General features: G+C 44.5%; 1 protein-coding gene across 5 annotated transcripts in view; it reads right to left on the bottom strand.

Moving 5' to 3' along the window:
* Positions 1 to 8,682, bottom strand: part of SMARCA2 (SWI/SNF related, matrix associated, actin dependent regulator of chromatin, subfamily a, member 2) — a 123,926-nt gene extending 115,244 nt beyond the window's left edge. For 3 of the 5 annotated variants that reach the window (XM_067316534.1, XM_067316531.1, XM_067316535.1), the window contains exon 1: positions 8,616 to 8,682. The gene's annotated coding sequence lies outside the window, so the exon portion shown is untranslated. Of the gene's footprint in view, positions 1 to 6,773; positions 6,814 to 7,419; positions 7,441 to 8,615 lie in introns of those variants that run through there. The other 2 variants (XM_067316533.1, XM_067316532.1) reach the window with 2 other exon arrangements.
* Between the last annotated feature and the right edge of the window lie 694 nt (positions 8,683 to 9,376).

A 9,376-nucleotide genomic window follows, 5' to 3' on the forward strand; every position in this document is an offset into this window, starting at 1 on the left:
GAGCCAAGGCAGCAAATAAGTAATCTTATTAAAATTAAAAAAAAAAAAAATCTGATCATTTAGATTCCTAAACTGACTTTCTGCAAGGACACAGGAGTCTCAGTGTCAGCACAAGAAAGCAAGTAGGTTCACCACATCCAGCAGTAGCTAACCATTAGATGGGCTCAGCCTATTTTTTTTTAATCTACTTTGAGTGTAGTTTTATAATAAGGCTACCTGCCCATGGTTACTTGTCCTATAACAATAAATCCAATAGAATGAAAACCAAATATTTTTTAAAAGTGTTCTGTTCTGCAAGATTTTGATAGCACATTCTAAGACCTAAGAGATCTCCCTAACCTGTCCTCTCTCTTTATAGAACTTATAGGAAAAGAAAGTGTTCCACTTTCAACTCCTGGGTTTATCACTATTCATAGTTAGCAGTAGTTACTTTCTGGTATGAGTGAGTAGTGTAAACCCTGCTATGAAACAGCTCTTATGAACCCACATTGTAACCCTGCCAACATCCCAGCTAGTAGAAGTCAGACTAAGAAAGTAATGCTCAAGAAAAATAAAGCAGCCTCCCAAGATTCCTACCAAAGCAAAAAGAAGGTCCATTTGCAAGACACAACAGAAAAAAAAGAGTATTGGTGCTTACTGCTGGCAATCAGGCAATTTAAACTTTACAGAACTGATGATCCTTTTTCTTCCACAAGCAAGAGTAATTATCTATCAGAACCAATATAGCAGACAAAATGCTACTACATCAAGACCAATTTTGCTTATTCTTCCCTCAGTTACCTACATGTTCTGTCATGATCAAAAACTGTTTAATATTGTTTGCTTATAAATTCCCTCTTGTTATGTCTTATTAGCTGCTACTCTCCTCTGATTCAAGACAACACACTAGAACAAGAGCTGTTTAGATCCCTTAAATAAAAATACCCTCACTTAAAATAAACTACCTTGGGATCCTATTTCCTTGCAAGGTAAGGCAGGGTGGTACCTTTGAAGCTTCTCTGTTCAAAACACAAGACAACAACAAGCACTTGAGTCACTAATTAGTCCCCAACAATCCCACAACATCACCACAAAAGGAATCATGTTTTAAAATTATCACAACTGCATACATCATGCCGTGGCTTCTTACAATGGACTGGCAATTTCACTGTATGAGGGACAACAGACATTTCTACAGAGCAGAGAATTTTTATGAGAGATGATTACTATGTTGCACAACACAGGAGTATGCTAAGACTGCACCTTCACAGCAGAATCTCTCTGTATGCCAGAAGCCAAATTCAGTCAGTTTAACAAGGTAGAACCTAGCACCAACACCATTACCAAGAAAAATTTATACAGAACTGCTATGTAATCAATTTTGAAGTAATAATAACTACTATCCATGCACAATATCACATAATGTCATATTTTACAAAATACTTTTGCCTAAACCTATCTAATAAAGTGAATATCAAAATCTCTCCTTCCATGCACCTTTATTTCAAACTTAACTTGTGGTTCTCATAAAAATTTATTGGCCTCAGTTTCCACTCCACTGGTTGCAATTTTATTTATATATACATTAAAAAGTTCCAGTAAGCATATTTTAAAGATTTAAAATTCTTTTTAATGGGTTAGCAAGTGCCCAAGCTGTAAAAAACAATCACTGCCAGGGGGAAAGCTGCACTCCTCACTCCAGATCAAGTCCTTTCATTTTGTTTTTGTTAGGAGCAGATAAATTCACCCAATCTTATCAGAAGATGACATTGTGAACCTTCTTAAACAGATTTGTATTCAGAGATTTTATTTGTCAAAGAACAGCTTTCATGCAAAAAAAAAAGGAATTTATAAAATCTATACTCAAGGGAATATAAAATATTGGAAAATATTACCTGAACACCTGCCCACAAGTCCTGCCCAAGAACACTGAGAGATTTAAAGAGAGGAGGTGGTTTTCTCTGGCAAAAGGAAAAAACAGCCACTGCCATAAACCAAGACACATTATGCATGACCCTCCCAACTCAGGCTCTGTCTACAGAGCAGAACTACTAAAAAGCTTTTGACTTCGTTTTTATTTGATAAGATTGAGATTGTATAAAAAGTTTGCACAAATTAGATTCTCATCAAAATTTAATAATTTTTAATAAAAAATGACTTCAATGAGACTTTTGTAAGGGCCTAAAGAAATTAGGTTCTTATTAAAGTCAAAGCAAAAATCTACCAATAGACACCAGATGCAATGGGGGCCAGGCTCTAAACATTCACATAGTTCAGGTAAATTCTGGTGTCTATATTCAGATAAGCAATATGTAACCAGATCCCTGCGAAAGTCAAATGTTTGGAGTACTGATTTACTGAGTACCTGTTCAGAGTCATGAAAAAAAAAAAGTGTAAGTGCTTTTAACATATTTTTAAGGACTGTAATGAATGAGAAAACAAATTTCCATCACATTGTCCCAAATGATGCTGCTGCTGACCCAGATTCTCAAAAGTATTACATACTGTCTAATTGTTCCTCAAGTGTCCAATCCTACAATTTCCTCACAACTCTCACAGGAGTATTCACATGACTTTCAAAAAGAGACAACTCTTAACTGTAAACCCAAAACACTGTCTAGATTTACATACATCAGCATCACCAGATTTCTTTCATGAACAGCCTCAAACAGTAGACTGGATCCTCTTCTCTTAGTTTTGAACACAGAGATGCCTGCTATACACCATTCTTTTTTTTTTTTTTCCTTTTTTGTTCTCTCAGTTGAAGGCAGCTCCTTCTGCCAGACAGAATATGTATTCAAATCAAACCCTTTTTATTTCTTGAGCCCATGCCAGGGAACAAGCAGGGACTGAATCAGTTGTGGTGAATCATGCAGTTCTTCCTGAGGTCCCAGAAATTTTCTCGCACCTCTTCTGGACACCCCAGAGCTTAGACAGAAAAAAAATATATCATTGTCAAGGTGACTTAGCCAGACACAAACACAAAAGGAGCTTCAACACCAAGAGCTAAAGAGAAAGACCTAGGATCTGGACAAAATGCTCAAATATTTCTGGATGAAAGGATTCAGGATTGTGAATATCTACATTACAAAGATTTTGAGTACGCTATGAGGGTCAGGGTAATCCTTAAGCACAAATGCTCTGCACTTTCACTTTATACACACTCAGAAATTTTTGTAGATACAGCTGTTTCGTTGTACAATGGGGTTTCTATCAGCTCAATGTTTTGGTGCCCACAGCATCCAAGCATGTTGCACATACTTCAGTATAAAGCTGCTACAAACCCCAAGGTAACAAAGACATGGATTTCCTTCACATGGGGAAAAGTATGCAACATTAGTAGATCCAAAACTAAAACAGAAGAGGCAAGAAACTACCATCACTACTTAGGAATTCAAGACCAGCTGGACACCCCAAAAGATCCAGAGACTGTGGACTGCTTTGGCACGGGGCAGTTACACTGAGTCTAGGAACAGATGGAGCAGTAAGTATTTATAATTCCTGTAGTTGTGTCCCTTCACCATCCAATATAACTTCTGCCTTTTCCAGACTGAGTCAACCCAAATTGAGTCTCAGCCAGTGTGTTTTCAGCCAGATCCCCTGCTTTGGATTGATAGCAGAAAGCAAGGAAACTGCACCATTTAGATCTGATGAAAAGGCAGTGTAGACCCAAGTGTCAGCCACATGCTATTAGCACACTGCAATGCAGACCACCTCCCCATAACTGTACCTCTACAGGAAGACAGTTAACTACAGTCCACTTCCCCCCTCCCATTTCCAACTGCAGTCACGAGTCACAGATGGTTTTGAAAAGATACATTGTGAAAGCATGATACACTGTTACTGGGAACAGGGTAACTCCGGGTTACCTTTCTTAGACTACCATAAAAAACACAGAATGACACTGTCAATGATTTGTGGGTTTTGCTTAATTTGCTAACAATAACTAAATGAAGATGTGGAAATGTTAAGAATTGAACAATACAACAGCTCATTATAATAAAACAAATAACTTAGAATATTTACAAGCAAGGCAGTGCTCTGTATTTTACAGTCCCACAGGACACTGTGCATTAACATTTATTAGGACTTCACTATTGTCATTTCATCAAACAATGATTTAGTCAATTAATAGGTGTATATGAAACAACATAAAATCAGTAAAGGAGAAGAATCAAATTGTCAACTGACATAAACCAGTGTTATTCAATTCACCTAAAAGAAGTGGAGCACACTAACAGCTGAAGATCTACCTTTACATACCCAGGTATGTAACTTCACTGTAACTTCAAGACCACTTCTGGAAGGGAACTTGGCATTTAACATTCAAACCACAGAATCAGAACACAGCACCTTAGTTGCATATCCAGATACTCAGGACAGAGACAAACAAGCTCTGGACACAGCCTCATCGTTTTCCCCAGCCCTTTGCTAAACACTGCTATCCTCCCCCACAGCACAGCTAGCAGAATAGGTTGTGTGCTTGCACCAGACATTTCACTGTGGAATCATGTAACACAATCACACACTGATACAGCTTACTTTAGGATAGTCCTAGTATGAAAAACTAAAATCAGCACCAACAAATGACTGGCTAAGAGCTGGCGACTGGATCTACTCCAGCCAGTCCAAGGGAAGCCATCACAAGTCAGAGTTCACACAAGTTAGGTGTAAGCCTTGTCATCAAACTTTTCACTGCGGAAGCTAAAGCACAGGCATGTGATCCCTTCAGATGGCTCTGCCTCAGAAGGTAGCAGCCTTCAGGAAAGGCTAGAGCAGACGGCTGGGATTAGGAGTCTAGTGAACTGCTTTTCAACCCCATAGACACATTCATTACAGACAAGCTGTCAATGCCTAAAATCAAGTCCACGTTTGGATTAGCACTATTCAGTGCTGCAAGTGCAGATTCTACTGCACATTTAGGGGACACAAAACTGACTCATGAGAGTGCTGACTGGTTACGGATTAAGTTTCCATGCTGTGACCTTTTCTACAGGCATTAATCACAGTTATTGAACATCATCTTCACATTAGATTCTGAAAAACAAAAGCCATAATTAGAGGTGGGTAGAAGGAAAGAAATTCATTGTATTATTGACAAGGTTTGTCTTAGAGGAGGGAGAAGAGGAGGAACAAGGGAGAAGTTTGTTCTTAATACAAGTTACTTAAGATAAAATATCACTGAAGATGATACAACAGCATGGTTTTCAGGACAACAAACTTATTTTAACATTTTTGCTAAAGAAAAAATTCATTTCTCATTCTGTGCTTATAGCCTACAGCAAGACATAGGAAATTTTCTCTGTCAAGTGGAGGCAGAAATAAAAATGTTTGCACACAAGAAGTGATGATTTTAAACATGCCAAAAAAAAAAAAAAAAAAACAGTTTTGAGTCTCAGTCTTGTTATTCTGCTATATTTGCAAACTACCAAAGCTGTATTTAAAGGAGGGCTTACTTCTTTCCCTTATTCATACTCAATTATTTTATCTTGTAAATATAGCATAAGCTTCTCCATGCTGCCATTTTCATGACAAGTGATCTTTACATCATAACCTTGTGTTTATTACTTCACTTGAGTATCAAACAGAAATGAAAAACTAAATTGATGGACTGCAAAAGGGGTGGAGGTCAAGGAAGAACTTTGTATACATGGAGATCCTCAACTGCAGCAGAAAAAAAAAATATATATATAACAAACATTTTAGTTAATGATTTGTAAAAACACTCATTCATATTAAAAAACGAAAATTCTCCTTCTGAAAAGGATCACTAGATCATAGCAATATTATTAATCAGGATCATAATTAATCAAGATCAAATCCACAGGATTTGAGGAAGAAGTGCAGACTTTTTTTTAGAGTTGCTACTGTGCAAATTCTGACCTTAACTTCAAAGTCCAATCAAAATTGAGAAAATACATCTGCAGATATTAATTTTAGTTACACCTTTGGCAAGAATACATTTAATGTAAGATTACTAGCTGGAGCACCTTTTTCTTGTCAATTTCAAGCCTCAGGTGCTGGCCAAAGCACTTTTCAAATTTGACAAGAAATGCTCACAGACCACTTCAGAAATGAACAAAAGAAAAGATCTAAGACTGCTTTGAACACAGTCTTGTGGTGCATATGTTCTATGAAGCACCGCAGAAACACCAGTCCTAAAGCTGAGACAGAACTCACGAGAGAAATACGGTATTTAATGATGCTTTACTTCTGTCAAGTTCAGGCATGCTGTACGATACCCCTAACTTTGAATTTATTTTAAAATTCTCGTTACCCATACAACCTTTTTGCCTCCTATTACTGATATATTACATATGGACATAAAAACCTGTCTCTAATCCATTCCTTTCGGTACATCATTTTTTTTCCTTAGAGTAACAAAGGGACAAAAGAAACAGAAGTCAAGGAGAGTAATAGAGCAATTAGTTTCCCAAAGAGAAAGCGTGCCTTTATTTGCATAACAATACACTAACTTACACAGAGAAGGCTGCCCCACCTCTGAACATGCAACCAGTATACCACTAAAGGAATTAAATTCTGGTACACTGTTCATTTGTCTCGGTCTCAGGGGCCATGGTTAAAATAAAGAAACACTGAAGAAATCTAAAAAAAAAAAAACAAAAAAAAAACAGAAGAGAATGCAAATGGAACAATGCAGTAAATGGCATGGGTCCCACGTCTTTTTTTTTTTTTTTAAGCAAGTATGATACTTAATATGGTAAAAGGTAAACATATATATATACACACACATACACACATATCTTCAACTCTTCGGCTGGTTAATTACTTACCTATCTAAAATATTCATCAAAAGACATCTAAAAAGAACAGAGTTCACCTAACGTTCGGCAGGTCTGAACATCAACAGCAAAGTAAACAGCAGATGTCAAGGAAAATCAATTCGGTATGATCTAGGCAGCTACGCTGACACTTAACCACGGTATTTACTTGATAATAATGTATATTTCAGAAACAGGAAAAAAAAGGGGGGGGGGGAGTCAAGCGCAGCAACTTTTTTCAGTCTTGTGCACTGTGCTGTCCCAGCAAGGTGAACTCTCGGCGCGGGGGGGCACCATGTGTTTGAGGCGCCGGCGAACTTCGGCGGAGCGCCCGGGAGAGGGCCCGAGCCTGCCGCCGCCGCCGCCGCCGCCGCCCCCCGCCATCCCGCGGCGCGCGGCCGTTAACGGCCGCCCGGCCGCCCCCCCTCCCGCGGCGCGCGCGGCTCTTCCGGCAACGCCGGGCAGCGCGTAGGCCTCGGCGGCGGACGCCCGGCGCCTCCCTCCGCCGGCGCAGCCAGCAGGGCCGCGTCTCCCCGCCCGCCCGCCCGCCCGCCCTTCTAGAAAGTTTTTCGCCCCCGCCGACAGGCTGCAAGCGCCCGCGCCGCGCCTCAGCCCCGGCCCCCCCCGCCAAACAGCGGCTCGGCCCCGCAGCCTCTACCTCGGCGGCGGGGCAGCCGGCAGGTGGGCTGGCGGCGGCGGGGCCGAGCCTGGCGGCGGGGCTAGGCCGCCGTGTCGCGCCGATCAAACGCGCCTCCGTGTGCGGCGGCAGCGGCGGCGGCGACTTCCTGATTGCCCGCCGCCGCTGGCGCACGCAGGCGGAGGAAGGGGGAAGCCGCCAGCCCCCCTCCCCCGGGCCGCCACACGGAGCGGGGCGGAGAACTTTCCCCGGTGCCGGCCCCCGCCGCCGCCCGCCTCTACCTGGACATCCGCGTGTGCGCGCGTCCTCCCGCCCTCCTCGGCCCGTCAAAAAAAAAAAAAAAAAAGATTTTCCGCGCACACCGGAAATATATATATGGGGGTTTTTTTTGGCTTGGAAGGCGATTATAAAATTGCAAGCGCGTGTTTTGTGCTTCTCCGCTTCGCGAGGCGGACATGATTCCTGCACGGGGGGGGAAGCGCTATTTTGGGAGCGCACCGCGACACCTTTACAGCAGGAGTGCCTGACGGCGCGGCTGAAAACGGAGGCCGAAAGGCGCTGACCGGGCAGCCGCCGGGAGCCGCCGCCGGGCACAGGCGGGCAGCGCCGCTGACCCGGATCGCGGCCTCCGCGCTGCCCTCGCCCCACCGCGGCCCCGCAGCCTGCGACGCGCTGCCGCCGGGCCCGGCGCGGCCCTGCGTCGTGTTGTTGTTGTGCCCGCCGCTGCCTTTAACCATTGCGTGCCCACGCGTATATGCGTGAAAATACGCGGATTTTAAATACACACACACGCACGGCGCGCTCCCCCGCTGCCTTCTCCTCTTCCCGGTCTCTCCCTGCTAGTGCAGCTGACTCACAAGTCAGCGGCCACGGGTCTTTCTCTCTTTCGTCCCCCCCCTTTTCCTCTCTCTTCTATTGGAGATTTGCATTATGATTATTCCAGAAATACCGGGTCAAAACTTTCTTCTCTCTACCCACTGGAAAACGTAAATATTTTTGGAGGGGACGGTGGACGTCGGAGGAGGTGGGGAGGAGAGGCAGAAGGTGGCATAATCACCCCCGGGGCCCGCGGGGATTTATTTCTTTTTAATTTTTTTTTTGGAGGCGGTGCGGGGAGATGGAGAGAAGGTGCGTGCGCGTGGGATCAATAACAATAAAGGGCGGCGAGGGGAGCGCCGGGGCCGGGGAGGGGACAGGGAGCTGCGAGCTGCACTCACCTTCTGCCGGGGCGGAGTGGCGCGCTGGGTGCCGCCGCCGCCGCGCTCCCTCTGCGCGAGCCGCCCGAGTACGGCGCCGGCGAGCGGGGCTAGCTTATGAGCATGACTTCATTGATGACAGCCATGCCCTCCTCTTCCGAAGCGCCGGCCCCGCCCCGCCCGCCGCGCAGGAAGCGCCGCTCCCATTGGCCCGCCCGCCGCTGCGGCGCCCGCCCCCCCGCGCCCCGCGGGCGGCCCCATTGGCGCCGGGCCGCTGTCACTCAGCGGCGCGGGGTGGGAGGGGTGGGGGCGCGCTGTGGTGCGGGGCTCGGCGCGGTGCCCGCCGCCGTGTGGGGAGCGGGGGCCGCCGCCGCCGCCGCCGCCCTTCGCCTGAGGGGAGCCGAGCGGAGCGGAGGGGGCCGGCGGCGGTTGGGGCAGGTGAAGAAGGTCCTGGAACCGGCCGGACTCATATATATGTGTATATATATATATATAATTTATTTATTTTTGTCCTAGAGTGAAATTCCATGTTAAGAGACGTCTGACTATTAAAATAACCCGTTCCAGTGACAGCATGTAAAGTGAAGTTCCTCTACAGAACTTGGCGGCCAGCTGGAGTAGTTAAAGAAGACCTGAAGCAATGCTGGGAGCACTCAATGCTCCATATGGTCATTAAGTGACAAGTATTGTTTGCATGGCGGGTTTTTTTGGTGGTGGTGGTAGAATTAGGATCAATAATAACCCTGTTATAATGCTGCATATCCAGTGCTAATTATTGCTGT

This window comes from Apteryx mantelli, chromosome Z, assembly GCF_036417845.1.
Source record: "Apteryx mantelli isolate bAptMan1 chromosome Z, bAptMan1.hap1, whole genome shotgun sequence".
In the NCBI taxonomy this organism is placed as follows: domain Eukaryota; kingdom Metazoa; phylum Chordata; class Aves; order Apterygiformes; family Apterygidae; genus Apteryx; species Apteryx mantelli.